Below are 23,052 nucleotides of genomic sequence, written 5' to 3'. Positions count from 1 at the left end.
TAAGGACAGCCATGGTTATCGCCTACGGCCACATCACCTTGAAAGCGCCCGATCTCGTCTGATCTCGGAGGCTAAGCAGGGTCGGGCCTGGTTAGTACCTGGATGGGAGACCGCCTGGGAATACCAGGTGCTGTAGGCTTTTTTGTTTTGGTGGAGTCTTGAATCTCTTTTTTCCCCCAGTCTTTCTTCCATGCTATCTTCAAGAGAGTTAAGGACAGCCATGGTTATCGCCTACGGCCACATCACCTTGAAAGCGCCCGATCTCGTCTGATCTCGGAGGCTAAGCAGGGTCGGGCCTGGTTAGTACCTGGATGGGAGACCGCCTGGGAATACCAGGTGCTGTAGGCTTTTTTGTTTTGGTGGAGTCTTGAATCTCTTTTTTCCCCCAGTCTTTCTTCCATGCTATCTTCAAGAGAGTTAAGGACAGCCATGGTTATCGCCTACGGCCACATCACCTTGAAAGCGCCCGATCTCGTCTGATCTCGGAGGCTAAGCAGGGTCGGGCCTGGTTAGTACCTGGATGGGAGACCGCCTGGGAATACCAGGTGCTGTAGGCTTTTTTGTTTTGGTGGAGTCTTGAATCTCTTTTTTCCCCCAGTCTTTCTTCCATGCTATCTTCAAGAGAGTTAAGGACAGCCATGGTTATCGCCTACGGCCACATCACCTTGAAAGCGCCCGATCTCGTCTGATCTCGGAGGCTAAGCAGGGTCGGGCCTGGTTAGTACCTGGATGGGAGACCGCCTGGGAATACCAGGTGCTGTAGGCTTTTTTGTTTTGGTGGAGTCTTGAATCTCTTTTTTCCCCCAGTCTTTCTTCCATGCTATCTTCAAGAGAGTTAAGGACAGCCATGGTTATCGCCTACGGCCACATCACCTTGAAAGCGCCCGATCTCGTCTGATCTCGGAGGCTAAGCAGGGTCGGGCCTGGTTAGTACCTGGATGGGAGACCGCCTGGGAATACCAGGTGCTGTAGGCTTTTTTGTTTTGGTGGAGTCTTGAATCTCTTTTTTCCCCCAGTCTTTCTTCCATGCTATCTTCAAGAGAGTTAAGGACAGCCATGGTTATCGCCTACGGCCACATCACCTTGAAAGCGCCCGATCTCGTCTGATCTCGGAGGCTAAGCAGGGTCGGGCCTGGTTAGTACCTGGATGGGAGACCGCCTGGGAATACCAGGTGCTGTAGGCTTTTTTGTTTTGGTGGAGTCTTGAATCTCTTTTTTCCCCCAGTCTTTCTTCCATGCTATCTTCAAGAGAGTTAAGGACAGCCATGGTTATCGCCTACGGCCACATCACCTTGAAAGCGCCCGATCTCGTCTGATCTCGGAGGCTAAGCAGGGTCGGGCCTGGTTAGTACCTGGATGGGAGACCGCCTGGGAATACCAGGTGCTGTAGGCTTTTTTGTTTTGGTGGAGTCTTGAATCTCTTTTTTCCCCCAGTCTTTCTTCCATGCTATCTTCAAGAGAGTTAAGGACAGCCATGGTTATCGCCTACGGCCACATCACCTTGAAAGCGCCCGATCTCGTCTGATCTCGGAGGCTAAGCAGGGTCGGGCCTGGTTAGTACCTGGATGGGAGACCGCCTGGGAATACCAGGTGCTGTAGGCTTTTTTGTTTTGGTGGAGTCTTGAATCTCTTTTTTCCCCCAGTCTTTCTTCCATGCTATCTTCAAGAGAGTTAAGGACAGCCATGGTTATCGCCTACGGCCACATCACCTTGAAAGCGCCCGATCTCGTCTGATCTCGGAGGCTAAGCAGGGTCGGGCCTGGTTAGTACCTGGATGGGAGACCGCCTGGGAATACCAGGTGCTGTAGGCTTTTTTGTTTTGGTGGAGTCTTGAATCTCTTTTTTCCCCCAGTCTTTCTTCCATGCTATCTTCAAGAGAGTTAAGGACAGCCATGGTTATCGCCTACGGCCACATCACCTTGAAAGCGCCCGATCTCGTCTGATCTCGGAGGCTAAGCAGGGTCGGGCCTGGTTAGTACCTGGATGGGAGACCGCCTGGGAATACCAGGTGCTGTAGGCTTTTTTGTTTTGGTGGAGTCTTGAATCTCTTTTTTCCCCCAGTCTTTCTTCCATGCTATCTTCAAGAGAGTTAAGGACAGCCATGGTTATCGCCTACGGCCACATCACCTTGAAAGCGCCCGATCTCGTCTGATCTCGGAGGCTAAGCAGGGTCGGGCCTGGTTAGTACCTGGATGGGAGACCGCCTGGGAATACCAGGTGCTGTAGGCTTTTTTGTTTTGGTGGAGTCTTGAATCTCTTTTTTCCCCCAGTCTTTCTTCCATGCTATCTTCAAGAGAGTTAAGGACAGCCATGGTTATCGCCTACGGCCACATCACCTTGAAAGCGCCCGATCTCGTCTGATCTCGGAGGCTAAGCAGGGTCGGGCCTGGTTAGTACCTGGATGGGAGACCGCCTGGGAATACCAGGTGCTGTAGGCTTTTTTGTTTTGGTGGAGTCTTGAATCTCTTTTTTCCCCCAGTCTTTCTTCCATGCTATCTTCAAGAGAGTTAAGGACAGCCATGGTTATCGCCTACGGCCACATCACCTTGAAAGCGCCCGATCTCGTCTGATCTCGGAGGCTAAGCAGGGTCGGGCCTGGTTAGTACCTGGATGGGAGACCGCCCGGGAATACCAGGTGCTGTAGGCTTTTTTGTTTTGGTGGAGTCTTGAATCTCTTTTTTCCCCCAGTCTTTCTTCCATGCTATCTTCAAGAGAGTTAAGGACAGCCATGGTTATCGCCTACGGCCACATCACCTTGAAAGCGCCCGATCTCGTCTGATCTCGGAGGCTAAGCAGGGTCGGGCCTGGTTAGTACCTGGATGGGAGACCGCCTGGGAATACCAGGTGCTGTAGGCTTTTTTGTTTTGGTGGAGTCTTGAATCTCTTTTTTCCCCCAGTCTTTCTTCCATGCTATCTTCAAGAGAGTTAAGGACAGCCATGGTTATCGCCTACGGCCACATCACCTTGAAAGCGCCCGATCTCGTCTGATCTCGGAGGCTAAGCAGGGTCGGGCCTGGTTAGTACCTGGATGGGAGACCGCCTGGGAATACCAGGTGCTGTAGGCTTTTTTGTTTTGGTGGAGTCTTGAATCTCTTTTTTCCCCCAGTCTTTCTTCCATGCTATCTTCAAGAGAGTTAAGGACAGCCATGGTTATCGCCTACGGCCACATCACCTTGAAAGCGCCCGATCTCGTCTGATCTCGGAGGCTAAGCAGGGTCGGGCCTGGTTAGTACCTGGATGGGAGACCGCCTGGGAATACCAGGTGCTGTAGGCTTTTTTGTTTTGGTGGAGTCTTGAATCTCTTTTTTCCCCCAGTCTTTCTTCCATGCTATCTTCAAGAGAGTTAAGGACAGCCATGGTTATCGCCTACGGCCACATCACCTTGAAAGCGCCCGATCTCGTCTGATCTCGGAGGCTAAGCAGGGCCGGGCCTGGTTAGTACCTGGATGGGAGACCGCCTGGGAATACCAGGTGCTGTAGGCTTTTTTGTTTTGGTGGAGTCTTGAATCTCTTTTTTCCCCCAGTCTTTCTTCCATGCTATCTTCAAGAGAGTTAAGGACAGCCATGGTTATCGCCTACGGCCACATCACCTTGAAAGCGCCCGATCTCGTCTGATCTCGGAGGCTAAGCAGGGTCGGGCCTGGTTAGTACCTGGATGGGAGACCGCCTGGGAATACCAGGTGCTGTAGGCTTTTTTGTTTTGGTGGAGTCTTGAATCTCTTTTTTCCCCCAGTCTTTCTTCCATGCTATCTTCAAGAGAGTTAAGGACAGCCATGGTTATCGCCTACGGCCACATCACCTTGAAAGCGCCCGATCTCGTCTGATCTCGGAGGCTAAGCAGGGTCGGGCCTGGTTAGTACCTGGATGGGAGACCGCCTGGGAATACCAGGTGCTGTAGGCTTTTTTGTTTTGGTGGAGTCTTGAATCTCTTTTTTCCCCCAGTCTTTCTTCCATGCTATCTTCAAGAGAGTTAAGGACAGCCATGGTTATCGCCTACGGCCACATCACCTTGAAAGCGCCCGATCTCGTCTGATCTCGGAGGCTAAGCAGGGTCGGGCCTGGTTAGTACCTGGATGGGAGACCGCCTGGGAATACCAGGTGCTGTAGGCTTTTTTGTTTTGGTGGAGTCTTGAATCTCTTTTTTCCCCCAGTCTTTCTTCCATGCTATCTTCAAGAGAGTTAAGGACAGCCATGGTTATCGCCTACGGCCACATCACCTTGAAAGCGCCCGATCTCGTCTGATCTCGGAGGCTAAGCAGGGTCGGGCCTGGTTAGTACCTGGATGGGAGACCGCCTGGGAATACCAGGTGCTGTAGGCTTTTTTGTTTTGGTGGAGTCTTGAATCTCTTTTTTCCCCCAGTCTTTCTTCCATGCTATCTTCAAGAGAGTTAAGGACAGCCATGGTTATCGCCTACGGCCACATCACCTTGAAAGCGCCCGATCTCGTCTGATCTCGGAGGCTAAGCAGGGTGGGGCCTGGTTAGTACCTGGATGGGAGACCTCCTGGGAATACCAGGTGCTGTAGGCTTTTTTGTTTTGGTGGAGTCTTGAATCTCATTTTTCCCCCAGTCTTTCTTCCATGCTATCTTCAAGAGAGTTAAGGACAGCCATGGTTATCGCCTACGGCCACATCACCTTGAAAGCGCCCGATCTCGTCTGATCTCGGAGGCTAAGCAGGGTCGGGCCTGGTTAGTACCTGGATGGGAGACCGCCTGGGAATACCAGGTGCTGTAGGCTTTTTTGTTTTGGTGGAGTCTTGAATCTCTTTTTTCCCCCAGTCTTTCTTCCATGCTATCTTCAAGAGAGTTAAGGACAGCCATGGTTATCGCCTACGGCCACATCACCTTGAAAGCGCCCGATCTCGTCTGATCTCGGAGGCTAAGCAGGGTCGGGCCTGGTTAGTACCTGGATGGGAGACCGCCTGGGAATACCAGGTGCTGTAGGCTTTTTTGTTTTGGTGGAGTCTTGAATCTCTTTTTTCCCCCAGTCTTTCTTCCATGCTATCTTCAAGAGAGTTAAGGACAGCCATGGTTATCGCCTACGGCCACATCACCTTGAAAGCGCCCGATCTCGTCTGATCTCGGAGGCTAAGCAGGGTCGGGCCTGGTTAGTACCTGGATGGGAGACCGCCTGGGAATACCAGGTGCTGTAGGCTTTTTTGTTTTGGTGGAGTCTTGAATCTCTTTTTTCCCCCAGTCTTTCTTCCATGCTATCTTCAAGAGAGTTAAGGACAGCCATGGTTATCGCCTACGGCCACATCACCTTGAAAGCGCCCGATCTCGTCTGATCTCGGAGGCTAAGCAGGGTCGGGCCTGGTTAGTACCTGGATGGGAGACCGCCTGGGAATACCAGGTGCTGTAGGCTTTTTTGTTTTGGTGGAGTCTTGAATCTCTTTTTTCCCCCAGTCTTTCTTCCATGCTATCTTCAAGAGAGTTAAGGACAGCCATGGTTATCGCCTACGGCCACATCACCTTGAAAGCGCCCGATCTCGTCTGATCTCGGAGGCTAAGCAGGGTCGGGCCTGGTTAGTACCTGGATGGGAGACCGCCTGGGAATACCAGGTGCTGTAGGCTTTTTTGTTTTGGTGGAGTCTTGAATCTCTTTTTTCCCCCAGTCTTTCTTCCATGCTATCTTCAAGAGAGTTAAGGACAGCCATGGTTATCGCCTACGGCCACATCACCTTGAAAGCGCCCGATCTCGTCTGATCTCGGAGGCTAAGCAGGGTCGGGCCTGGTTAGTACCTGGATGGGAGACCGCCTGGGAATACCAGGTGCTGTAGGCTTTTTTGTTTTGGTGGAGTCTTGAATCTCTTTTTTCCCCCAGTCTTTCTTCCATGCTATCTTCAAGAGAGTTAAGGACAGCCATGGTTATCGCCTACGGCCACATCACCTTGAAAGCGCCCGATCTCGTCTGATCTCGGAGGCTAAGCAGGGTCGGGCCTGGTTAGTACCTGGATGGGAGACCGCCTGGGAATACCAGGTGCTGTAGGCTTTTTTGTTTTGGTGGAGTCTTGAATCTCTTTTTTCCCCCAGTCTTTCTTCCATGCTATCTTCAAGAGAGTTAAGGACAGCCATGGTTATCGCCTACGGCCACATCACCTTGAAAGCGCCCGATCTCGTCTGATCTCGGAGGCTAAGCAGGGTCGGGCCTGGTTAGTACCTGGATGGGAGACCGCCTGGGAATACCAGGTGCTGTAGGCTTTTTTGTTTTGGTGGAGTCTTGAATCTCTTTTTTCCCCCAGTCTTTCTTCCATGCTATCTTCAAGAGAGTTAAGGACAGCCATGGTTATCGCCTACGGCCACATCACCTTGAAAGCGCCCGATCTCGTCTGATCTCGGAGGCTAAGCAGGGTCGGGCCTGGTTAGTACCTGGATGGGAGACCGCCTGGGAATACCAGGTGCTGTAGGCTTTTTTGTTTTGGTGGAGTCTTGAATCTCTTTTTTCCCCCAGTCTTTCTTCCATGCTATCTTCAAGAGAGTTAAGGACAGCCATGGTTATCGCCTACGGCCACATCACCTTGAAAGCGCCCGATCTCGTCTGATCTCGGAGGCTAAGCAGGGTCGGGCCTGGTTAGTACCTGGATGGGAGACCGCCTGGGAATACCAGGTGCTGTAGGCTTTTTTGTTTTGGTGGAGTCTTGTATCTCTTTTTTCCCCCAGTCTTTCTTCCATGCTATCTTCAAGAGAGTTAAGGACAGCCATGGTTATCGCCTACGGCCACATCACCTTGAAAGCGCCCGATCTCGTCTGATCTCGGAGGCTAAGCAGGGTCGGGCCTGGTTAGTACCTGGATGGGAGACCGCCTGGGAATACCAGGTGCTGTAGGCTTTTTTGTTTTGGTGGAGTCTTGAATCTCTTTTTTCCCCCAGTCTTTCTTCCATGCTATCTTCAAGAGAGTTAAGGACAGCCATGGTTATCGCCTACGGCCACATCACCTTGAAAGCGCCCGATCTCGTCTGATCTCGGAGGCTAAGCAGGGTCGGGCCTGGTTAGTACCTGGATGGGAGACCGCCTGGGAATACCAGGTGCTGTAGGCTTTTTTGTTTTGGTGGAGTCTTGAATCTCTTTTTTCCCCCAGTATTTCTTCCATGCTATCTTCAAGAGAGTTAAGGACAGCCATGGTTATCGCCTACGGCCACATCACCTTGAAAGCGCCCGATCTCGTCTGATCTCGGAGGCTAAGCAGGGTCGGGCCTGGTTAGTACCTGGATGGGAGACCGCCTGGGAATACCAGGTGCTGTAGGCTTTTTTGTTTTGGTGGAGTCTTGAATCTCTTTTTTCCCCCAGTCTTTCTTCCATGCTATCTTCAAGAGAGTTAAGGACAGCCATGGTTATCGCCTACGGCCACATCACCTTGAAAGCGCCCGATCTCGTCTGATCTCGGAGGCTAAGCAGGGTCGGGCCTGGTTAGTACCTGGATGGGAGACCGCCTGGGAATACCAGGTGCTGTAGGCTTTTTTGTTTTGGTGGAGTCTTGAATCTCTTTTTTCCCCCAGTCTTTCTTCCATGCTATCTTCAAGAGAGTTAAGGACAGCCATGGTTATCGCCTACGGCCACATCACCTTGAAAGCGCCCGATCTCGTCTGATCTCGGAGGCTAAGCAGGGTCGGGCCTGGTTAGTACCTGGATGGGAGACCGCCTGGGAATACCAGGTGCTGTAGGCTTTTTTGTTTTGGTGGAGTCTTGAATCTCTTTTTTCCCCCAGTCTTTCTTCCATGCTATCTTCAAGAGAGTTAAGGACAGCCATGGTTATCGCCTACGGCCACATCACCTTGAAAGCGCCCGATCTCGTCTGATCTCGGAGGCTAAGCAGGGTCGGGCCTGGTTAGTACCTGGATGGGAGACCGCCTGGGAATACCAGGTGCTGTAGGCTTTTTTGTTTTGGTGGAGTCTTGAATCTCTTTTTTCCCCCAGTCTTTCTTCCATGCTATCTTCAAGAGAGTTAAGGACAGCCATGGTTATCGCCTACGGCCACATCACCTTGAAAGCGCCCGATCTCGTCTGATCTCGGAGGCTAAGCAGGGTCGGGCCTGGTTAGTACCTGGATGGGAGACCGCCTGGGAATACCAGGTGCTGTAGGCTTTTTTGTTTTGGTGGAGTCTTGAATCTCTTTTTTCCCCCAGTCTTTCTTCCATGCTATCTTCAAGAGAGTTAAGGACAGCCATGGTTATCGCCTACGGCCACATCACCTTGAAAGCGCCCGATCTCGTCTGATCTCGGAGGCTAAGCAGGGTCGGGCCTGGTTAGTACCTGGATGGGAGACCGCCTGGGAATACCAGGTGCTGTAGGCTTTTTTGTTTTGGTGGAGTCTTGAATCTCTTTTTTCCCCCAGTCTTTCTTCCATGCTATCTTCAAGAGAGTTAAGGACAGCCATGGTTATCGCCTACGGCCACATCACCTTGAAAGCGCCCGATCTCGTCTGATCTCGGAGGCTAAGCAGGGTCGGGCCTGGTTAGTACCTGGATGGGAGACCGCCTGGGAATACCAGGTGCTGTAGGCTTTTTTGTTTTGGTGGAGTCTTGAATCTCTTTTTTCCCCCAGTCTTTCTTCCATGCTATCTTCAAGAGAGTTAAGGACAGCCATGGTTATCGCCTACGGCCACATCACCTTGAAAGCGCCCGATCTCGTCTGATCTCGGAGGCTAAGCAGGGTCGGGCCTGGTTAGTACCTGGATGGGAGACCGCCTGGGAATACCAGGTGCTGTAGGCTTTTTTTGTTTTGGTGGAGTCTTGAATCTCTTTTTTCCCCCAGTCTTTCTTCCATGCTATCTTCAAGAGAGTTAAGGACAGCCATGGTTATCGCCTACGGCCACATCACCTTGAAAGCGCCCGATCTCGTCTGATCTCGGAGGCTAAGCAGGGTCGGGCCTGGTTAGTACCTGGATGGGAGACCGCCTGGGAATACCAGGTGCTGTAGGCTTTTTTGTTTTGGTGGAGTCTTGAATCTCTTTTTTCCCCCAGTCTTTCTTCCATGCTATCTTCAAGAGAGTTAAGGACAGCCATGGTTATCGCCTACGGCCACATCACCTTGAAAGCGCCCGATCTCGTCTGATCTCGGAGGCTAAGCAGGGTCGGGCCTGGTTAGTACCTGGATGGGAGACCGCCTGGGAATACCAGGTGCTGTAGGCTTTTTTGTTTTGGTGGAGTCTTGAATCTCTTTTTTCCCCCAGTCTTTCTTCCATGCTATCTTCAAGAGAGTTAAGGACAGCCATGGTTATCGCCTACGGCCACATCACCTTGAAAGCGCCCGATCTCGTCTGATCTCGGAGGCTAAGCAGGGTCGGGCCTGGTTAGTACCTGGATGGGAGCCCGCCTGGGAATACCAGGTGCTGTAGGCTTTTTTGTTTTGGTGGAGTCTTGAATCTCTTTTTTCCCCCAGTCTTTCTTCCATGCTATCTTCAAGAGAGTTAAGGACAGCCATGGTTATCGCCTACGGCCACATCACCTTGAAAGCGCCCGATCTCGTCTGATCTCGGAGGCTAAGCAGGGTCGGGCCTGGTTAGTACCTGGATGGGAGACCGCCTGGGAATACCAGGTGCTGTAGGCTTTTTTGTTTTGGTGGAGTCTTGAATCTCTTTTTTCCCCCAGTCTTTCTTCCATGCTATCTTCAAGAGAGTTAAGGACAGCCATGGTTATCGCCTACGGCCACATCACCTTGAAAGCGCCCGATCTCGTCTGATCTCGGAGGCTAAGCAGGGTCGGGCCTGGTTAGTACCTGGATGGGAGACCGCCTGGGAATACCAGGTGCTGTAGGCTTTTTTGTTTTGGTGGAGTCTTGAATCTCTTTTTTCCCCCAGTCTTTCTTCCATGCTATCTTCAAGAGAGTTAAGGACAGCCATGGTTATCGCCTACGGCCACATCACCTTGAAAGCGCCCGATCTCGTCTGATCTCGGAGGCTAAGCAGGGTCGGGCCTGGTTAGTACCTGGATGGGAGACCGCCTGGGAATACCAGGTGCTGTAGGCTTTTTTGTTTTGGTGGAGTCTTGAATCTCTTTTTTCCCCCAGTCTTTCTTCCATGCTATCTTCAAGAGAGTTAAGGACAGCCATGGTTATCGCCTACGGCCACATCACCTTGAAAGCGCCCGATCTCGTCTGATCTCGGAGGCTAAGCAGGGTCGGGCCTGGTTAGTACCTGGATGGGAGCCCGCCTGGGAATACCAGGTGCTGTAGGCTTTTTTGTTTTGGTGGAGTCTTGAATCTCTTTTTTCCCCCAGTCTTTCTTCCATGCTATCTTCAAGAGAGTTAAGGACAGCCATGGTTATCGCCTACGGCCACATCACCTTGAAAGCGCCCGATCTCGTCTGATCTCGGAGGCTAAGCATGGTCGGGCCTGGTTAGTACCTGGATGGGAGACCGCCTGGGAATACCAGGTGCTGTAGGCTTTTTTGTTTTGGTGGAGTCTTGAATCTCTTTTTTCCCCCAGTCTTTCTTCCATGCTATCTTCAAGAGAGTTAAGGACAGCCATGGTTATCGCCTACGGCCACATCACCTTGAAAGCGCCCGATCTCGTCTGATCTCGGAGGCTAAGCAGGGTCGGGCCTGGTTAGTACCTGGATGGGAGACCGCCTGGGAATACCAGGTGCTGTAGGCTTTTTTGTTTTGGTGGAGTCTTGAATCTCTTTTTTCCCCCAGTCTTTCTTCCATGCTATCTTCAAGAGAGTTAAGGACAGCCATGGTTATCGCCTACGGCCACATCACCTTGAAAGCGCCCGATCTCGTCTGATCTCGGAGGCTAAGCAGGGTCGGGCCTGGTTAGTACCTGGATGGGAGACCGCCTGGGAATACCAGGTGCTGTAGGCTTTTTTGTTTTGGTGGAGTCTTGAATCTCTTTTTTCCCCCAGTCTTTCTTCCATGCTATCTTCAAGAGAGTTAAGGACAGCCATGGTTATCGCCTACGGCCACATCACCTTGAAAGCGCCCGATCTCGTCTGATCTCGGAGGCTAAGCAGGGTCGGGCCTGGTTAGTACCTGGATGGGAGACCGCCTGGGAATACCAGGTGCTGTAGGCTTTTTTGTTTTGGTGGAGTCTTGAATCTCTTTTTTCCCCCAGTCTTTCTTCCATGCTATCTTCAAGAGAGTTAAGGACAGCCATGGTTATCGCCTACGGCCACATCACCTTGAAAGCGCCCGATCTCGTCTGATCTCGGAGGCTAAGCAGGGTCGGGCCTGGTTAGTACCTGGATGGGAGACCGCCTGGGAACACCAGGTGCTGTAGGCTTTTTTGTTTTGGTGGAGTCTTGAATCTCTTTTTTCCCCCAGTCTTTCTTCCATGCTATCTTCAAGAGAGTTAAGGACAGCCATGGTTATCGCCTACGGCCACATCACCTTGAAAGCGCCCGATCTCGTCTGATCTCGGAGGCTAAGCAGGGTCGGGCCTGGTTAGTACCTGGATGGGAGACCGCCTGGGAATACCAGGTGCTGTAGGCTTTTTTGTTTTGGTGGAGTCTTGAATCTCTTTTTTCCCCCAGTCTTTCTTCCATGCTATCTTCAAGAGAGTTAAGGACAGCCATGGTTATCGCCTACGGCCACATCACCTTGAAAGCGCCCGATCTCGTCTGATCTCGGAGGCTAAGCAGGGTCGGGCCTGGTTAGTACCTGGATGGGAGACCGCCTGGGAATACCAGGTGCTGTAGGCTTTTTTGTTTTGGTGGAGTCTTGAATCTCTTTTTTCCCCCAGTCTTTCTTCCATGCTATCTTCAAGAGAGTTAAGGACAGCCATGGTTATCGCCTACGGCCACATCACCTTGAAAGCGCCCGATCTCGTCTGATCTCGGAGGCTAAGCAGGGTCGGGCCTGGTTAGTACCTGGATGGGAGACCGCCTGGGAATACCAGGTGCTGTAGGCTTTTTTGTTTTGGTGGAGTCTTGAATCTCTTTTTTCCCCCAGTCTTTCTTCCATGCTATCTTCAAGAGAGTTAAGGACAGCCATGGTTATCGCCTACGGCCACATCACCTTGAAAGCGCCCGATCTCGTCTGATCTCGGAGGCTAAGCAAGGTCGGGCCTGGTTAGTACCTGGATGGGAGACCGCCTGGGAATACCAGGTGCTGTAGGCTTTTTTGTTTTGGTGGAGTCTTGAATCTCTTTTTTCCCCCAGTCTTTCTTCCATGCTATCTTCAAGAGAGTTAAGGACAGCCATGGTTATCGCCTACGGCCACATCACCTTGAAAGCGCCCGATCTCGTCTGATCTCGGAGGCTAAGCAAGGTCGGGCCTGGTTAGTACCTGGATGGGAGACCGCCTGGGAATACCAGGTGCTGTAGGCTTTTTTGTTTTGGTGGAGTCTTGAATCTCTTTTTTCCCCCAGTCTTTCTTCCATGCTATCTTCAAGAGAGTTAAGGACAGCCATGGTTATCGCCTACGGCCACATCACCTTGAAAGCGCCCGATCTCGTCTGATCTCGGAGGCTAAGCAGGGTTGGGCCTGGTTAGTACCTGGATGGGAGACCGCCTGGGAATACCAGGTGCTGTAGGCTTTTTTGTTTTGGTGGAGTCTTGAATCTCTTTTTTCCCCCAGTCTTTCTTCCATGCTATCTTCAAGAGAGTTAAGGACAGCCATGGTTATCGCCTACGGCCACATCACCTTGAAAGCGCCCGATCTCGTCTGATCTCGGAGGCTAAGCAGGGTCGGGCCTGGTTAGTACCTGGATGGGAGACCGCCTGGGAATACCAGGTGCTGTAGGCTTTTTTGTTTTGGTGGAGTCTTGAATCTCTTTTTTCCCCCAGTCTTTCTTCCATGCTATCTTCAAGAGAGTTAAGGACAGCCATGGTTATCGCCTACGGCCACATCACCTTGAAAGCGCCCGATCTCGTCTGATCTCGGAGGCTAAGCAGGGTCGGGCCTGGTTAGTACCTGGATGGGAGACCGCCTGGGAATACCAGGTGCTGTAGGCTTTTTTGTTTTGGTGGAGTCTTGAATCTCTTTTTTCCCCCAGTCTTTCTTCCATGCTATCTTCAAGAGAGTTAAGGACAGCCATGGTTATCGCCTACGGCCACATCACCTTGAAAGCGCCCGATCTCGTCTGATCTCGGAGGCTAAGCAGGGTCGGGCCTGGTTAGTACCTGGATGGGAGACCGCCTGGGAATACCAGGTGCTGTAGGCTTTTTTGTTTTGGTGGAGTCTTGAATCTCTTTTTTCCCCCAGTCTTTCTTCCATGCTATCTTCAAGAGAGTTAAGGACAGCCATGGTTATCGCCTACGGCCACATCACCTTGAAAGCGCCCGATCTCGTCTGATCTCGGAGGCTAACCAGGGTCGGGCCTGGTTAGTACCTGGATGGGAGACCGCCTGGGAATACCAGGTGCTGTAGGCTTTTTTGTTTTGGTGGAGTCTTGAATCTCTTTTTTCCCCCAGTCTTTCTTCCATGCTTTCTTCAAGAGAGTTAAGGATAGCCATGGTTATCGCCTACGGCCACATCACTTTGAAAGCGCCCGATCTCGTCTGATCTCGGAGGCTAAGCAGGGTCGGGCCTGGTTAGTACCTGGATGGGAGACCGCCTGGGAATACCAGGTGCTGTAGGCTTTTTTGTTTTGGTGGAGTCTTGAATCTCTTTTTTCCCCAGTCTTTCTTCCATGCTATCTTCAAGAGAGTTAAGGACAGCCATGGTTATCGCCTACGGCCACATCACCTTGAAAGCGCCCGACGATCTCGGAGGCTAAGCAGGGTCGGGCCTGGTTAGTACCTGGATGGGAGACCGCCTGGGAATACCAGGTGCTGTAGGCTTTTTTGTTTTGGTGGAGTCTTGAATCTCTTTTTTCCCCCAGTCTTTCTTCCATGCTATCTTCAAGAGAGTTAAGGACAGCCATGGTTATCGCCTACGGCCACATCACCTTGAAAGCGCCCGATCTCGTCTGATCTCGGAGGCTAAGCAGGGTCGGCCTGGTTAGTACCTGGATTGGAGACCGCCTGGGAATACCAGGTGCTGTAGGCTTTTTTGTTTTGGTGGAGTCTTGAATCTCTTTTTTCCCCCAGTCTTTCTTCCATGCTATCTTCAAGAGAGTTAAGGACAGGCCATGGTTATCGCCTACGGCCACATCACCTTGAAAGCGCCCGATCTCGTCTGATCTCGGAGGCTAAGCAGGGTCGGGCCTGGTTAGTACCTGGATGGGAGACCGCCTGGGAATACCAGGTGCTGTAGGCTTTTTTGTTTTGGTGGAGTCTTGAATCTCTTTTTTCCCCCAGTCTTTCTTCCATGCTATCTTCAAGAGAGTTAAGGACAGCCATGGTTATCGCCTACGGCCACATCACCTTGAAAGCGCCCGATCTCGTCTGATCTCGGAGGCTAAGCAGGGTCGGGCCTGGTTAGTACCTGGATGGGAGACCGCCTGGCAATACCAGGTGCTGTAGGCTTTTTTGTTTTGGTGGAGTCTTGAATCTCTTTTTTCCCCCAGTCTTTCTTCCATGCTATCTTCAAGAGAGTTAAGGACAGCCATGGTTATCGCCTACGGCCACATCACCTTGAAAGCGCCCGATCTCGTCTGATCTCGGAGGCTAAGCAGGGTCGGGCCTGGTTAGTACCTGGATGGGAGACCGCCTGGGAATACCAGGTGCTGTAGGCTTTTTTGTTTTGGTGGAGTCTTGAATCTCTTTTTTCCCCCAGTCTTTCTTCCATGCTATCTTCAAGAGAGTTAAGGACAGCCATGGTCATCGCCTACGGCCACATCACCTTGAAAGCGCCCGATCTCGTCTGATCTCGGAGGCTAAGCAGGGTCGGGCCTGGTTAGTACCTGGATGGGAGACCGCCTGGGAATACCAGGTGCTGTAGGCTTTTTTGTTTTGGTGGAGTCTTGAATCTCTTTTTTCCCCCAGTCTTTCTTCCATGCTATCTTCAAGAGAGTTAAGGACAGCCATGGTTATCGCCTACGGCCACATCACCTTGAAAGCGCCCGATCTCGTCTGATCTCGGAGGCTAAGCAGGGTCGGGCCTGGTTAGTACCTGGATGGGAGACCGCCTGGGAATACCAGGTGCTGTAGGCTTTTTTGTTTTGGTGGAGTCTTGAATCTCTTTTTTCCCCAGTCTTTCTTCCATGCTATCTTCAAGAGAGTTAAGGACAGCCATGGTCATCGCCTACGGCCACATCACCTTGAAAGCGCCCGATCTCGTCTGATCTCGGAGGCTAAGCAGGGTCGGGCCTGGTTAGTACCTGGATGGGAGACCGCCTGGGAATACCAGGTGCTGTAGGCTTTTTTGTTTTGGTGGAGTCTTGAATCTCTTTTTTCCCCCAGTCTTTCTTCCATGCTATCTTCAAGAGAGTTAAGGACAGCCATGGTTATCGCCTGCGGCCACATCACCTTGAAAGCGCCCGATCTCGTCTGATCTCGGAGGCTAAGCAGGGTCGGGCCTGGTTAGTACCTGGATGGGAGACCGCCTGGGAATACCAGGTGCTGTAGGCTTTTTTGTTTTGGTGGAGTCTTGAATCTCTTTTTTCCCCCAGTCTTTCTTCCATGCTATCTTCAAGAGAGTTAAGGACAGCCATGGTTATCGCCTACGGCCACATCACCTTGAAAGCGCCCAATCTCGTCTGATCTCGGAGGCTAAGCAGGGTCGGGCCTGGTTAGTACCTGGATGGGAGACCGCCTGGGAATACCAGGTGCTGTAGGCTTTTTGTTTTGGTTGTTGTGGTGGAGTCCTTGAATCTCTTTTTTCCCCCAGTCTTTCTTCCATGCTATCTTCAAGAGAGTTAAGGACAGCCATGGTTATCGCCTACGGCCACATCACCTTGAAAGCGCCCGATCTCGTCTGATCTCGGAGGCTAAGCAGGGTCGGGCCTGGTTAGTACCTGGATGGGAGACTGCCTGGGAATACCAGGTGCTGTAGGCTTTTTTGTTTTGGTGGAGTCTTGAATCTCTTTTTTCCCCCAGTCTTTCTTCCATGCTATCTTCAAGAGAGTTAAGGACAGCCATGGTTATCGCCTACGGCCACATCACCTTGAAAGCGCCCGATCTCGTCTGATCTCGGAGGCTAAGCAGGGTCGGGCCTGGTTAGTACCTGGATGGGAGACCGCCTGGGAATACCAGGTGCTGTAGGCTTTTTTGTTTTGGTGGAGTCTTGAATCTCTTTTTTCCCCCAGTCTTTCTTCCATGCTATCTTCAAGAGAGTTAAGGACAGCCATGGTTATCGCCTACGGCCACATCACCTTGAAAGCGCCCGATCTCGTCTGATCTCGGAGGCTAAGCAGGGTCGGGCCTGGTTAGTACCTGGATGGGAGACCGCCTGGGAATACCAGGTGCTGTAGGCTTTTTTGTTTTGGTGGAGTCTTGAATCTCTTTTTTCCCCCAGTCTTTCTTCCATGCTATCTTCAAGAGAGTTAAGGACAGCCATGGTTATCGCCTACGGCCACATCACCTTGAAAGCGCCCGATCTCGTCTGATCTCGGAGGCTAAGCAGGGTCGGGCCTGGTTAGTACCTGGATGGGAGACCGCCTGGGAATACCAGGTGCTGTAGGCTTTTTTGTTTTGGTGGAGTCTTGAATCTCTTTTTTCCCCCAGTCTTTCTTCCATGCTATCTTCAAGAGAGTTAAGGACAGCCATGGTTATCGCCTACGGCCACATCACCTTGAAAGCGCCCGATCTCGTCTGATCTCGGAGGCTAAGCAGGGTCGGGCCTGGTTAGTACCTGGATGGGAGACCGCCTGGGAATACCAGGTGCTGTAGGCTTTTTTGTTTTGGTGGAGTCTTGAATCTCTTTTTTCCCCCAGTCTTTCTTCCATGCTATCTTCAAGAGAGTTAAGGACAGCCATGGTTATCGCCTACGGCCACATCACCTTGAAAGCGCCCGATCTCGGAGGCTAAGCAGGGTCGGGCCTGGTTAGTACCTGGATGGGAGACCGCCTGGGAATACCAGGTGCTGTAGGCTTTTTTGTTTTGGTGGAGTCTTGAATCTCTTTTTTCCCCCAGTCTTTCTTCCATGCTATCTTCAAGAGAGTTAAGGACAGCCATGGTTATCGCCTACGGCCACATAACCTTGAAAGCGCCCGATCTCGTCTGATCTCGGAGGCTAAGCAGGGTCGGCCTGGTTAGTACCTGGATTGGAGACCGCCTGGGAATACCAGGTGCTGTAGGTTTTTTGTTTTGGTGGAGTCTTGAATCTCTTTTTTCCCCCAGTCTTTCTTCCATGCTATCTTCAAGAGAGTTAAGGACAGCCATGGTTATCGCCTACGGCAACATCACCTTGAAAGCGCCCGATCTCGTCTGATCTCGGAGGCTAAGCAAGGTCGGGCCTGGTTAGTACCTGGATGGGAGACCGCCTGGGAATACCAGGTGCTGTAGGCTTTTTTGTTTTGGTTGTTTTGGTGGAGTCCTTGAATCTCTTTTTTCCCCCAGTCTTTCTTCCATGCTATCTTCAAGAGAGTTAAGGACAGCCATGGTTATCGCCTACGGCCACATCACCTTGAAAGCGCCCGATCTCGTCTGATCTCGGAGGCTAAGCAGGGTCGGGCCTGGTTAGTACCTGGATGGGAGACCGCCTGGGAATACCAGGTGCTGTAGGCTTTTTTGTTTTGGTGGAGTCTTGAATCTCTTTTTCCCGCAGTCTTTCTTCCATGCTATCTTCAAGAGAGTTAAGGACAGCCATGGTTATCGCCTACGGCCACATCACCTTGAAAGCGCCCGATCTCGTCTGATCTCGGAGGCTAAGCAAGGTCGGGCCTGGTTAGTACCTGGATGGGAGACCGCCTGGGAATACCAGGTGCTGTAGGCTTTTTTGTTTTGGTTGTTGTGGTGGAGTCCTTGAATCTCTTTTTTTCCCCAGTCTTTCTTCCATGCTATCTTCAAGAGAGTTAAGGACAGCCATGGTTATCGCCTACGGCCACATCACCTTGAAAGCGCCCGATCTTGTCTGATCTCGGAGGCTAAGCAGGGTCGGGCCTGGTTAGTACCTGGATGGGAGACCGCCTGGGAATACCAGGTGCTGTAGGCTTTTTTGTTTTGGTTGTTGTGGTGGAGTCCTTGAATCTCTTTTTTTCCCCAGTCTTTCTTCCATGCTATCTTCAAGAGAGTTAAGGACAGCCATGGTAATCGCCTACAGCCACATCACCCTGAAAGCGCCCAATCTCATCTGATCTCAGAGGCTAAGCAGGGTCGTACCTGGATGGGAGACTGCCTGGGAAAAAAAAATGATTAGTGTATTTAAACGCTCCTCTAAACCTACAAGGGCTGAAGAGAGTACATCCTCAGTAATATTACAGGGGTCTGAAGGCTGGGAAGGGCTTAAGCACCTGACAGTCCTGATGACCTGGCCCCTCTGGAGAGGCTGGTATAGCGAAGGCATGTCCAGGAGTCAAGACCCTCAGAGCCTGATTGTGAAACCCTACTGATCAAGGATGCATGCACTGTCCTGTCACCGTTTAAGGAGGCCACAATAATGGTGAGCAGCGACAATGCATGCATCAGTGCAGGCTTGAAGAAAGAAAGGCTAGGACAGCCGCACTCCAAAAAAATCCTGATTTATTAAAATTGGTCACAAAACAACATGCCACGGCCAAAAAAACAGAAAAAAGCTGACATTTCGCACTATAGATTGCATGCATCAGTGATACTGTTTATTTTGTCTTCCTGTTGGAGCACATGCTTCATGGAATAATGGACAGGGCACTTGAGGCAGAAGAGGAGGAGGAGGAAGATGAGGACCTTAATCCAGATAGTATTCCTTTTGGGCCCGCCAATCACACAGGAAGAAGAGGCAGGATTGTGTCAGCATGGACGTGGAGTATAACACTAAGCAGCAGTCTTCAAGGGATCATTTTCAGTCCCAGGAAACCCAAGGAGTTGTATGGGATCCGGCAATACATTACAGCCGCAAGCAGTCTTAAATTATTATTTTTTCTTTAGAAATCTAATTTTGCTGCTCTCAAGGCAAGGCAAGTAATTTGCGCTTCTAACCCACGAACATTTAGCGCTCCCTGAGTCCCTTCCACTCGTACAGTATTAAAACCCCCATTATGGTACATTTGAGGATATACCCCTCTTTGTCTTTGTTCTTCTTTCTTTCCCACGCCCCATCCCTCTTTCTAGCCGTCTTTCGCTCCCTTTTTCTTTGTTGCCCCTCTTTTTCTCTCCCTTCCATGTATTCTCTATTTTTATTCCTTCTCTTACCCCTTGGTGGGGGGGTTAATAGGATCAGTGGCAGTGCTGGTGGGGAGTTCTGGTCAGTCAACTTAGGTGCTCTTGATCAAAATCATCTGATCATCTGAGAACTGTAGTGGGGACTTTTAATGGCAACTATAATCACAGGTAGTGTTACTCGCTGTGTCTCCGGATTCACGGTGTCTTAGACTTTGTGGTGTCTGGTAGCAGTGACACCTATGCCAAAATCAGGAGATAGGGTCGCCTCCATCCTCTCCCACATTCCTCACGTCAGCTGACCTCTAGTCTCTGCACCCCAGCCATACCGTAAACTGAATGGGCGGATGCGAAGCGGCTGAGTTGGCGGCCGAGGGCTCCAGGAACAGCCGAGGATTCAGTGACCCCTGGCAAATCATCATTTGACCCCCAAGGGGGTCCCGACCCCCAGGTTGAGAACCACTGATCTAGAAGATATACTAGAATCACACATTTACAACATTCCACAACCCCACCAAATGTTACATGCTTACCGACCTACACTTATTGATTCTTTTGCAACTCCAAATACCCCAAAGAAGGTATCTTGTTATTCTATTCTGAATGACAATTGTCCTTATTCCCAGATAACATCTCAAAACAAATGGGAACTAGAGCTCTGCAAAAAACGTCTGTGCTCTACTGTGGCAAAAATGCATTTACAATAACTGGCATTTTTTTTTTTTTTTTTTTACCAAAAATGTGTAGAAGAATATGTATCAGCCTAAATTGAGGAATTATATATATATATATATATATATATATATATATATATACACACATATATATATATATATATATACACATATATATATATATATATATATATATATATATATATATATATATATATATATATATATATATACCGTATTTATTCGAGTATAACGCGCAAAATTTTATACCCAAAAAAAAGATCAAAGTTTGGGTGCGCGTTATACTCGAGGACTTTGTCCAACCCGCCACTACCGCCGCTGCTACCGCCGCCGCACACGCCGCTGATACCGCCGCCGCCACCGAAGCCACCAACGCCGCTACAACGTTAATCACGCGGCGCGGGGGAACATTAGACAGCTTTCGTTTGAATAGCTGTTTTCCCTGCCGCGGGTAGACACTCCCCCTTGGACGGATCTGTCCAATCGCGAGCAAGGGGGAGTGTCTATGCGTGGCAGGGAAAACAGCTGTTCAAACGAACGCTGTCTGTAATGTTCCCGCACGCCGCACGCTCAGCCTATCAGCGGCCGCAGCAATGTCCCGTCGCGGCCGCTGATAGGCTGAGCGCACTGTGAGTCACCGACCCCCAGGAAGTGGAAGAGACCGGGACCGGAGAACGGGACGGCGATATCGGAACAACGGGGGATCGTAGGCAGGTAAGTGAAAGTTTATTTTGTATAGTTTTACAGCCCGGGCACAGCGGGGGTTAAACGTTTTAGCTTAGAGAACTCCTTTTTAAAGGTAAGGGCACATGGCTGGACATACGGGGGCATGGCTGGACATACAAGGGGCATGGCTGGACATACAGGGGGCATGGCTGGACATACAGGAGGCATGGCTGGACATACAGGGGGCATGGCTGGACATAAATGATTTTTGGCAATTACAATGATTTTATACCGATTTTTAATTGAAAATTAGGGGTGCGCGTTATACTCGAATAAATATGGTGTATATATATATATATATATATATATATATATATATATATATATATATATATATATATATATATATATATATATATATAGTGATTTTTTTTTTTTTGCTCTATTTTTCTTTGTAGTGCAAAAATTAAAAACTGCAGAGGTGATCAAATACCACCAAAAGAAAGCTCTATTTGTGGGGAAAAAAAGAACGCCAATTTTATTTGGGAGTCACATAGCATGACCGCGCAATTGTCAGTTAAAGTGATGCAGTGCCGAATCGCAAAAAGGGGCCAGGTCCTTAACCTGCATAATGGTCCGGGTCTTAACCGGTTAATCAGAGTCTTCAAAGTTAATCCTTACAACAGAGTTCCGTGATACCACCCTCTTACCCCCTACCTCAGCAGATGCTTCAAAATTAAACCATTTATTAGACTCCCCAGAGTTGCTTCTACATCAGTTTCCACAATTAACTCTTTAAATCAGAGCTCAATTATTTCCCTCTTACAAAAAAAAAAAAAAAAACACCCACCCCTCATAGCAATAGTCTTCAGAGGTTTTCTCTACATAAGAGTCCCCGAAGCCCCCCCCCCCCCTTCCTTTTACATCAGAGTCCCGGGAATCACCCCTTGCAATATAGTCCCCCCCCAGTTATGCCTTGCTCCCTCTCTCTGTCATATTACCCCTTACATTGGAGGGCTCAGAGCCCCCTTTACACCAGAATACAACCTTACATTGGTACTATTGGGGAACAATAAAATCTGCAATTACTGCTGCTGGAAATAAACTGGAAGTGAGGTAATTGGGGATTTTGATGAGGTGGCTCTTTTAACAGAACACTGTTGCCGGAAGTTCACCATAGCAAATACCAGGGGCCAGATGGTAGTCTCAATGACATTCAGGGGCCTAGGTGCAATTTCATGACATCATCCCCTCTGCATTTGAAGACATTCCATTGCAGATAGATAGATAGATAGATAGATAGATAGATAGATAGATAGATAGATAGATAGATAGATAGATATTTCAGGCTTCCCAGCCTATACGTGGGATGTGGGGACTTATAGACCCCAGATCTTGTTGTAAACAGGACCTGCCGAGCCCTATTCCTATTACAAGGGATGTTTACATTCCTTGTAATAGGAATACAAATTATATATAAACATAAATAAAAATAATGACAATTAAAAATCAATTATCAAAAAATAAAAGTAAAATAAACAAATAAATAGTTCCCATCTCACATGCTAGCTTGCAGAAGTGAACGCATATGTAGGTTGTGCCCAAATATGTAAACAGCATTCAAACATGTGAGGTGTCACTGCAATAATTTCATGGCTACACCTCCTCTGTAACTCTAAACAAATACCACATTTAAAAAAAAAAAAAAAGGAGGTCACCTATGGAGATTTCTAAGTACTAAAGTTTGGCGCCATTCCACGAGTCTGTGCAATTTTAAATGGTGACATTCTAGGTATCAGTTTACTCAATGTAACATTATCTTTCACATTATGTGTATATAGAAGAGATGTGTCAGAATTGGCCTGTATAGGGAGCAAGTGGTAAAGTTATTATTTTGTTTATATATTCTATATATATATATATATATATATATATATATATATATATATATATATATATATATATATATATATATATATATAGAATATAAGACCGTGGAGGGGGATATACAATTGTAACACTGTTTCTAAGGAAAAAAATTCTTGTTACGTTTTGTTGTGTTTATGGTTTAAGAACTCTTCTATTGTATCTTCATAGACTGTGATTTCATATAAAGTTACAATGTAAGGCGGGAGATTGTGGCGGATCTGAAATTGTAACAATATTTCTGAGTGTGGCGTAACTGTTTACTCAGCGCTGCCACCTAGTGGCCAGTCTGAGTATAACACGGGTGTGTGCGCGCAGTGAATAGAGGAATGTATAGTTTTTTTTTCATATGATATTTATCAGTAAAATATTTTCCTCATATCAACCAGAATATGTATACAAATCAAATAAATAGTAACCATGACAGATACAATTTTACAATAAATATAAAAAAAAAAAAAGCGATCATGGATAGGTAAATTAGGAATCAAACTGTGCCAATCTCAGTTCTGGAAGTTTCTTTAGCATGAAATTGTTTGACTAGAAATGTATATAAAAAAAAAAAAAAAGTGGAGGGAATAGAATTCTGTAGAACTCGTTACATCTTATATGTACCGACTAGTATATTACTCCGATTGGAAGCCCTTTATATGAGGAGGTCCCCGATAAGTTCCTTTGTATGAGATAAATGAGTAGGTGGGCTGAGTTGCT

At 49.2% G+C, this 23,052-nt stretch overlaps 82 non-coding genes and 4 pseudogenes across 82 annotated transcripts; all 86 read left to right on the top strand.

Annotated features, from left to right (window-relative positions):
• Positions 1-20: 20 nt before the first annotated feature.
• LOC120911767 lies at positions 21-139 on the top strand. Its single transcript, XR_005742537.1, has one exon. It is a non-coding gene; the product is annotated as a 5S ribosomal RNA (ribosomal RNA).
• A 90-nt stretch (positions 140-229) lies between these two features.
• On the top strand, positions 230-348 carry LOC120911766. Its single transcript, XR_005742536.1, has one exon. It is a non-coding gene; the product is annotated as a 5S ribosomal RNA (ribosomal RNA).
• Positions 349-438: 90 nt separating this feature from the next.
• On the top strand, positions 439-557 carry LOC120911765. Its single transcript, XR_005742535.1, has one exon. It is a non-coding gene; the product is annotated as a 5S ribosomal RNA (ribosomal RNA).
• A 90-nt stretch (positions 558-647) lies between these two features.
• On the top strand, positions 648-766 carry LOC120911764. Its single transcript, XR_005742534.1, has one exon. It is a non-coding gene; the product is annotated as a 5S ribosomal RNA (ribosomal RNA).
• A 90-nt stretch (positions 767-856) lies between these two features.
• Positions 857-975, top strand: LOC120911763. Its single transcript, XR_005742533.1, has one exon. It is a non-coding gene; the product is annotated as a 5S ribosomal RNA (ribosomal RNA).
• A 90-nt stretch (positions 976-1,065) lies between these two features.
• LOC120911762 lies at positions 1,066-1,184 on the top strand. Its single transcript, XR_005742532.1, has one exon. It is a non-coding gene; the product is annotated as a 5S ribosomal RNA (ribosomal RNA).
• A 90-nt stretch (positions 1,185-1,274) lies between these two features.
• LOC120911761 lies at positions 1,275-1,393 on the top strand. Its single transcript, XR_005742531.1, has one exon. It is a non-coding gene; the product is annotated as a 5S ribosomal RNA (ribosomal RNA).
• A 90-nt stretch (positions 1,394-1,483) lies between these two features.
• Positions 1,484-1,602, top strand: LOC120911760. Its single transcript, XR_005742530.1, has one exon. It is a non-coding gene; the product is annotated as a 5S ribosomal RNA (ribosomal RNA).
• A 90-nt stretch (positions 1,603-1,692) lies between these two features.
• Positions 1,693-1,811, top strand: LOC120911758. Its single transcript, XR_005742528.1, has one exon. It is a non-coding gene; the product is annotated as a 5S ribosomal RNA (ribosomal RNA).
• A 90-nt stretch (positions 1,812-1,901) lies between these two features.
• LOC120911757 lies at positions 1,902-2,020 on the top strand. The gene has a single exon (XR_005742527.1). It is a non-coding gene; the product is annotated as a 5S ribosomal RNA (ribosomal RNA).
• A 90-nt stretch (positions 2,021-2,110) lies between these two features.
• On the top strand, positions 2,111-2,229 carry LOC120911756. The gene has a single exon (XR_005742526.1). It is a non-coding gene; the product is annotated as a 5S ribosomal RNA (ribosomal RNA).
• A 90-nt stretch (positions 2,230-2,319) lies between these two features.
• On the top strand, positions 2,320-2,438 carry LOC120911755. The gene has a single exon (XR_005742525.1). It is a non-coding gene; the product is annotated as a 5S ribosomal RNA (ribosomal RNA).
• Positions 2,439-2,528: 90 nt separating this feature from the next.
• On the top strand, positions 2,529-2,647 carry LOC120911896. The gene has a single exon (XR_005742665.1). It is a non-coding gene; the product is annotated as a 5S ribosomal RNA (ribosomal RNA).
• A 90-nt stretch (positions 2,648-2,737) lies between these two features.
• LOC120911754 lies at positions 2,738-2,856 on the top strand. Its single transcript, XR_005742524.1, has one exon. It is a non-coding gene; the product is annotated as a 5S ribosomal RNA (ribosomal RNA).
• A 90-nt stretch (positions 2,857-2,946) lies between these two features.
• LOC120911752 lies at positions 2,947-3,065 on the top strand. Its single transcript, XR_005742522.1, has one exon. It is a non-coding gene; the product is annotated as a 5S ribosomal RNA (ribosomal RNA).
• Positions 3,066-3,155: 90 nt separating this feature from the next.
• On the top strand, positions 3,156-3,274 carry LOC120911751. Its single transcript, XR_005742521.1, has one exon. It is a non-coding gene; the product is annotated as a 5S ribosomal RNA (ribosomal RNA).
• Positions 3,275-3,364: 90 nt separating this feature from the next.
• LOC120911869 lies at positions 3,365-3,483 on the top strand. Its single transcript, XR_005742638.1, has one exon. It is a non-coding gene; the product is annotated as a 5S ribosomal RNA (ribosomal RNA).
• A 90-nt stretch (positions 3,484-3,573) lies between these two features.
• On the top strand, positions 3,574-3,692 carry LOC120911750. Its single transcript, XR_005742520.1, has one exon. It is a non-coding gene; the product is annotated as a 5S ribosomal RNA (ribosomal RNA).
• A 90-nt stretch (positions 3,693-3,782) lies between these two features.
• LOC120911749 lies at positions 3,783-3,901 on the top strand. Its single transcript, XR_005742519.1, has one exon. It is a non-coding gene; the product is annotated as a 5S ribosomal RNA (ribosomal RNA).
• A 90-nt stretch (positions 3,902-3,991) lies between these two features.
• LOC120911748 lies at positions 3,992-4,110 on the top strand. Its single transcript, XR_005742518.1, has one exon. It is a non-coding gene; the product is annotated as a 5S ribosomal RNA (ribosomal RNA).
• Positions 4,111-4,200: 90 nt separating this feature from the next.
• LOC120911746 lies at positions 4,201-4,319 on the top strand. The gene has a single exon (XR_005742516.1). It is a non-coding gene; the product is annotated as a 5S ribosomal RNA (ribosomal RNA).
• A 90-nt stretch (positions 4,320-4,409) lies between these two features.
• Positions 4,410-4,528, top strand: LOC120911847. The gene has a single exon (XR_005742616.1). It is a non-coding gene; the product is annotated as a 5S ribosomal RNA (ribosomal RNA).
• A 90-nt stretch (positions 4,529-4,618) lies between these two features.
• LOC120911745 lies at positions 4,619-4,737 on the top strand. Its single transcript, XR_005742515.1, has one exon. It is a non-coding gene; the product is annotated as a 5S ribosomal RNA (ribosomal RNA).
• A 90-nt stretch (positions 4,738-4,827) lies between these two features.
• Positions 4,828-4,946, top strand: LOC120911744. Its single transcript, XR_005742514.1, has one exon. It is a non-coding gene; the product is annotated as a 5S ribosomal RNA (ribosomal RNA).
• Positions 4,947-5,036: 90 nt separating this feature from the next.
• Positions 5,037-5,155, top strand: LOC120911743. Its single transcript, XR_005742513.1, has one exon. It is a non-coding gene; the product is annotated as a 5S ribosomal RNA (ribosomal RNA).
• A 90-nt stretch (positions 5,156-5,245) lies between these two features.
• On the top strand, positions 5,246-5,364 carry LOC120911742. The gene has a single exon (XR_005742512.1). It is a non-coding gene; the product is annotated as a 5S ribosomal RNA (ribosomal RNA).
• Positions 5,365-5,454: 90 nt separating this feature from the next.
• LOC120911741 lies at positions 5,455-5,573 on the top strand. The gene has a single exon (XR_005742511.1). It is a non-coding gene; the product is annotated as a 5S ribosomal RNA (ribosomal RNA).
• A 90-nt stretch (positions 5,574-5,663) lies between these two features.
• Positions 5,664-5,782, top strand: LOC120911740. The gene has a single exon (XR_005742510.1). It is a non-coding gene; the product is annotated as a 5S ribosomal RNA (ribosomal RNA).
• Positions 5,783-5,872: 90 nt separating this feature from the next.
• On the top strand, positions 5,873-5,991 carry LOC120911739. Its single transcript, XR_005742509.1, has one exon. It is a non-coding gene; the product is annotated as a 5S ribosomal RNA (ribosomal RNA).
• A 90-nt stretch (positions 5,992-6,081) lies between these two features.
• Positions 6,082-6,200, top strand: LOC120911738. Its single transcript, XR_005742508.1, has one exon. It is a non-coding gene; the product is annotated as a 5S ribosomal RNA (ribosomal RNA).
• Positions 6,201-6,290: 90 nt separating this feature from the next.
• LOC120911737 lies at positions 6,291-6,409 on the top strand. Its single transcript, XR_005742507.1, has one exon. It is a non-coding gene; the product is annotated as a 5S ribosomal RNA (ribosomal RNA).
• A 90-nt stretch (positions 6,410-6,499) lies between these two features.
• Positions 6,500-6,618, top strand: LOC120911735. Its single transcript, XR_005742505.1, has one exon. It is a non-coding gene; the product is annotated as a 5S ribosomal RNA (ribosomal RNA).
• A 90-nt stretch (positions 6,619-6,708) lies between these two features.
• On the top strand, positions 6,709-6,827 carry LOC120911734. The gene has a single exon (XR_005742504.1). It is a non-coding gene; the product is annotated as a 5S ribosomal RNA (ribosomal RNA).
• A 90-nt stretch (positions 6,828-6,917) lies between these two features.
• On the top strand, positions 6,918-7,036 carry LOC120911733. The gene has a single exon (XR_005742503.1). It is a non-coding gene; the product is annotated as a 5S ribosomal RNA (ribosomal RNA).
• Positions 7,037-7,126: 90 nt separating this feature from the next.
• LOC120911732 lies at positions 7,127-7,245 on the top strand. The gene has a single exon (XR_005742502.1). It is a non-coding gene; the product is annotated as a 5S ribosomal RNA (ribosomal RNA).
• Positions 7,246-7,335: 90 nt separating this feature from the next.
• On the top strand, positions 7,336-7,454 carry LOC120911731. Its single transcript, XR_005742501.1, has one exon. It is a non-coding gene; the product is annotated as a 5S ribosomal RNA (ribosomal RNA).
• A 90-nt stretch (positions 7,455-7,544) lies between these two features.
• On the top strand, positions 7,545-7,663 carry LOC120911730. Its single transcript, XR_005742500.1, has one exon. It is a non-coding gene; the product is annotated as a 5S ribosomal RNA (ribosomal RNA).
• Positions 7,664-7,753: 90 nt separating this feature from the next.
• Positions 7,754-7,872, top strand: LOC120911729. Its single transcript, XR_005742499.1, has one exon. It is a non-coding gene; the product is annotated as a 5S ribosomal RNA (ribosomal RNA).
• Positions 7,873-7,962: 90 nt separating this feature from the next.
• Positions 7,963-8,081, top strand: LOC120911728. The gene has a single exon (XR_005742498.1). It is a non-coding gene; the product is annotated as a 5S ribosomal RNA (ribosomal RNA).
• Positions 8,082-8,171: 90 nt separating this feature from the next.
• LOC120911727 lies at positions 8,172-8,290 on the top strand. The gene has a single exon (XR_005742497.1). It is a non-coding gene; the product is annotated as a 5S ribosomal RNA (ribosomal RNA).
• A 90-nt stretch (positions 8,291-8,380) lies between these two features.
• On the top strand, positions 8,381-8,499 carry LOC120911726. The gene has a single exon (XR_005742496.1). It is a non-coding gene; the product is annotated as a 5S ribosomal RNA (ribosomal RNA).
• A 90-nt stretch (positions 8,500-8,589) lies between these two features.
• LOC120911724 lies at positions 8,590-8,708 on the top strand. The gene has a single exon (XR_005742494.1). It is a non-coding gene; the product is annotated as a 5S ribosomal RNA (ribosomal RNA).
• Positions 8,709-8,799: 91 nt separating this feature from the next.
• LOC120911723 lies at positions 8,800-8,918 on the top strand. The gene has a single exon (XR_005742493.1). It is a non-coding gene; the product is annotated as a 5S ribosomal RNA (ribosomal RNA).
• A 90-nt stretch (positions 8,919-9,008) lies between these two features.
• Positions 9,009-9,127, top strand: LOC120911722. The gene has a single exon (XR_005742492.1). It is a non-coding gene; the product is annotated as a 5S ribosomal RNA (ribosomal RNA).
• A 90-nt stretch (positions 9,128-9,217) lies between these two features.
• LOC120911988 lies at positions 9,218-9,336 on the top strand. The gene has a single exon (XR_005742754.1). It is a non-coding gene; the product is annotated as a 5S ribosomal RNA (ribosomal RNA).
• Positions 9,337-9,426: 90 nt separating this feature from the next.
• Positions 9,427-9,545, top strand: LOC120911721. The gene has a single exon (XR_005742491.1). It is a non-coding gene; the product is annotated as a 5S ribosomal RNA (ribosomal RNA).
• A 90-nt stretch (positions 9,546-9,635) lies between these two features.
• Positions 9,636-9,754, top strand: LOC120911720. The gene has a single exon (XR_005742490.1). It is a non-coding gene; the product is annotated as a 5S ribosomal RNA (ribosomal RNA).
• Positions 9,755-9,844: 90 nt separating this feature from the next.
• Positions 9,845-9,963, top strand: LOC120911719. The gene has a single exon (XR_005742489.1). It is a non-coding gene; the product is annotated as a 5S ribosomal RNA (ribosomal RNA).
• A 90-nt stretch (positions 9,964-10,053) lies between these two features.
• On the top strand, positions 10,054-10,172 carry LOC120911987. Its single transcript, XR_005742753.1, has one exon. It is a non-coding gene; the product is annotated as a 5S ribosomal RNA (ribosomal RNA).
• A 90-nt stretch (positions 10,173-10,262) lies between these two features.
• On the top strand, positions 10,263-10,381 carry LOC120911877. The gene has a single exon (XR_005742646.1). It is a non-coding gene; the product is annotated as a 5S ribosomal RNA (ribosomal RNA).
• A 90-nt stretch (positions 10,382-10,471) lies between these two features.
• Positions 10,472-10,590, top strand: LOC120911718. Its single transcript, XR_005742488.1, has one exon. It is a non-coding gene; the product is annotated as a 5S ribosomal RNA (ribosomal RNA).
• Positions 10,591-10,680: 90 nt separating this feature from the next.
• On the top strand, positions 10,681-10,799 carry LOC120911717. Its single transcript, XR_005742487.1, has one exon. It is a non-coding gene; the product is annotated as a 5S ribosomal RNA (ribosomal RNA).
• A 90-nt stretch (positions 10,800-10,889) lies between these two features.
• On the top strand, positions 10,890-11,008 carry LOC120911716. Its single transcript, XR_005742486.1, has one exon. It is a non-coding gene; the product is annotated as a 5S ribosomal RNA (ribosomal RNA).
• A 90-nt stretch (positions 11,009-11,098) lies between these two features.
• On the top strand, positions 11,099-11,217 carry LOC120911856. Its single transcript, XR_005742625.1, has one exon. It is a non-coding gene; the product is annotated as a 5S ribosomal RNA (ribosomal RNA).
• A 90-nt stretch (positions 11,218-11,307) lies between these two features.
• Positions 11,308-11,426, top strand: LOC120911714. Its single transcript, XR_005742485.1, has one exon. It is a non-coding gene; the product is annotated as a 5S ribosomal RNA (ribosomal RNA).
• Positions 11,427-11,516: 90 nt separating this feature from the next.
• Positions 11,517-11,635, top strand: LOC120911712. The gene has a single exon (XR_005742483.1). It is a non-coding gene; the product is annotated as a 5S ribosomal RNA (ribosomal RNA).
• Positions 11,636-11,725: 90 nt separating this feature from the next.
• LOC120911711 lies at positions 11,726-11,844 on the top strand. Its single transcript, XR_005742482.1, has one exon. It is a non-coding gene; the product is annotated as a 5S ribosomal RNA (ribosomal RNA).
• A 90-nt stretch (positions 11,845-11,934) lies between these two features.
• On the top strand, positions 11,935-12,053 carry LOC120912481. The gene has a single exon (XR_005743081.1). It is a non-coding gene; the product is annotated as a 5S ribosomal RNA (ribosomal RNA).
• A 90-nt stretch (positions 12,054-12,143) lies between these two features.
• Positions 12,144-12,262, top strand: LOC120912470. The gene has a single exon (XR_005743071.1). It is a non-coding gene; the product is annotated as a 5S ribosomal RNA (ribosomal RNA).
• A 90-nt stretch (positions 12,263-12,352) lies between these two features.
• Positions 12,353-12,471, top strand: LOC120912563. The gene has a single exon (XR_005743100.1). It is a non-coding gene; the product is annotated as a 5S ribosomal RNA (ribosomal RNA).
• Positions 12,472-12,561: 90 nt separating this feature from the next.
• Positions 12,562-12,680, top strand: LOC120911710. The gene has a single exon (XR_005742481.1). It is a non-coding gene; the product is annotated as a 5S ribosomal RNA (ribosomal RNA).
• Positions 12,681-12,770: 90 nt separating this feature from the next.
• LOC120911709 lies at positions 12,771-12,889 on the top strand. Its single transcript, XR_005742480.1, has one exon. It is a non-coding gene; the product is annotated as a 5S ribosomal RNA (ribosomal RNA).
• A 90-nt stretch (positions 12,890-12,979) lies between these two features.
• On the top strand, positions 12,980-13,098 carry LOC120911708. Its single transcript, XR_005742479.1, has one exon. It is a non-coding gene; the product is annotated as a 5S ribosomal RNA (ribosomal RNA).
• Positions 13,099-13,188: 90 nt separating this feature from the next.
• LOC120912013 lies at positions 13,189-13,307 on the top strand. The gene has a single exon (XR_005742777.1). It is a non-coding gene; the product is annotated as a 5S ribosomal RNA (ribosomal RNA).
• Positions 13,308-13,397: 90 nt separating this feature from the next.
• Positions 13,398-13,516, top strand: LOC120911923. The gene has a single exon (XR_005742691.1). It is a non-coding gene; the product is annotated as a 5S ribosomal RNA (ribosomal RNA).
• An 89-nt stretch (positions 13,517-13,605) lies between these two features.
• Positions 13,606-13,717, top strand: LOC120912365 (annotated as a pseudogene).
• Positions 13,718-13,807: 90 nt separating this feature from the next.
• On the top strand, positions 13,808-13,925 carry LOC120912330 (annotated as a pseudogene).
• A 91-nt stretch (positions 13,926-14,016) lies between these two features.
• LOC120911707 lies at positions 14,017-14,135 on the top strand. The gene has a single exon (XR_005742478.1). It is a non-coding gene; the product is annotated as a 5S ribosomal RNA (ribosomal RNA).
• Positions 14,136-14,225: 90 nt separating this feature from the next.
• LOC120912158 lies at positions 14,226-14,344 on the top strand. Its single transcript, XR_005742916.1, has one exon. It is a non-coding gene; the product is annotated as a 5S ribosomal RNA (ribosomal RNA).
• A 90-nt stretch (positions 14,345-14,434) lies between these two features.
• On the top strand, positions 14,435-14,553 carry LOC120911706. The gene has a single exon (XR_005742477.1). It is a non-coding gene; the product is annotated as a 5S ribosomal RNA (ribosomal RNA).
• Positions 14,554-14,643: 90 nt separating this feature from the next.
• LOC120911705 lies at positions 14,644-14,762 on the top strand. The gene has a single exon (XR_005742476.1). It is a non-coding gene; the product is annotated as a 5S ribosomal RNA (ribosomal RNA).
• Positions 14,763-14,852: 90 nt separating this feature from the next.
• LOC120911704 lies at positions 14,853-14,971 on the top strand. The gene has a single exon (XR_005742475.1). It is a non-coding gene; the product is annotated as a 5S ribosomal RNA (ribosomal RNA).
• An 89-nt stretch (positions 14,972-15,060) lies between these two features.
• On the top strand, positions 15,061-15,179 carry LOC120911703. The gene has a single exon (XR_005742474.1). It is a non-coding gene; the product is annotated as a 5S ribosomal RNA (ribosomal RNA).
• Positions 15,180-15,269: 90 nt separating this feature from the next.
• LOC120911914 lies at positions 15,270-15,388 on the top strand. The gene has a single exon (XR_005742683.1). It is a non-coding gene; the product is annotated as a 5S ribosomal RNA (ribosomal RNA).
• A 90-nt stretch (positions 15,389-15,478) lies between these two features.
• On the top strand, positions 15,479-15,597 carry LOC120912102. The gene has a single exon (XR_005742862.1). It is a non-coding gene; the product is annotated as a 5S ribosomal RNA (ribosomal RNA).
• A 99-nt stretch (positions 15,598-15,696) lies between these two features.
• On the top strand, positions 15,697-15,815 carry LOC120912000. Its single transcript, XR_005742765.1, has one exon. It is a non-coding gene; the product is annotated as a 5S ribosomal RNA (ribosomal RNA).
• Positions 15,816-15,905: 90 nt separating this feature from the next.
• On the top strand, positions 15,906-16,024 carry LOC120911701. Its single transcript, XR_005742472.1, has one exon. It is a non-coding gene; the product is annotated as a 5S ribosomal RNA (ribosomal RNA).
• A 90-nt stretch (positions 16,025-16,114) lies between these two features.
• Positions 16,115-16,233, top strand: LOC120911700. Its single transcript, XR_005742471.1, has one exon. It is a non-coding gene; the product is annotated as a 5S ribosomal RNA (ribosomal RNA).
• Positions 16,234-16,323: 90 nt separating this feature from the next.
• LOC120911698 lies at positions 16,324-16,442 on the top strand. The gene has a single exon (XR_005742470.1). It is a non-coding gene; the product is annotated as a 5S ribosomal RNA (ribosomal RNA).
• A 90-nt stretch (positions 16,443-16,532) lies between these two features.
• LOC120911697 lies at positions 16,533-16,651 on the top strand. Its single transcript, XR_005742469.1, has one exon. It is a non-coding gene; the product is annotated as a 5S ribosomal RNA (ribosomal RNA).
• Positions 16,652-16,741: 90 nt separating this feature from the next.
• LOC120912357 lies at positions 16,742-16,850 on the top strand (annotated as a pseudogene).
• Positions 16,851-16,940: 90 nt separating this feature from the next.
• Positions 16,941-17,058, top strand: LOC120912371 (annotated as a pseudogene).
• Positions 17,059-17,147: 89 nt separating this feature from the next.
• LOC120911861 lies at positions 17,148-17,266 on the top strand. Its single transcript, XR_005742630.1, has one exon. It is a non-coding gene; the product is annotated as a 5S ribosomal RNA (ribosomal RNA).
• Positions 17,267-17,366: 100 nt separating this feature from the next.
• LOC120911696 lies at positions 17,367-17,485 on the top strand. Its single transcript, XR_005742468.1, has one exon. It is a non-coding gene; the product is annotated as a 5S ribosomal RNA (ribosomal RNA).
• Positions 17,486-17,574: 89 nt separating this feature from the next.
• LOC120912460 lies at positions 17,575-17,693 on the top strand. Its single transcript, XR_005743065.1, has one exon. It is a non-coding gene; the product is annotated as a 5S ribosomal RNA (ribosomal RNA).
• Positions 17,694-17,793: 100 nt separating this feature from the next.
• On the top strand, positions 17,794-17,912 carry LOC120912045. Its single transcript, XR_005742808.1, has one exon. It is a non-coding gene; the product is annotated as a 5S ribosomal RNA (ribosomal RNA).
• The last annotated feature ends 5,140 nt before the right edge of the window (positions 17,913-23,052 follow it).

Source organism: Rana temporaria, chromosome 8 (assembly GCF_905171775.1).
Source record: "Rana temporaria chromosome 8, aRanTem1.1, whole genome shotgun sequence".
Taxonomy (NCBI): Eukaryota; Metazoa; Chordata; class Amphibia; order Anura; family Ranidae; genus Rana; species Rana temporaria.
Note: the sequence above shows the minus strand (reverse complement) of the source record. Positions and strands in the feature narration are given on the sequence as shown.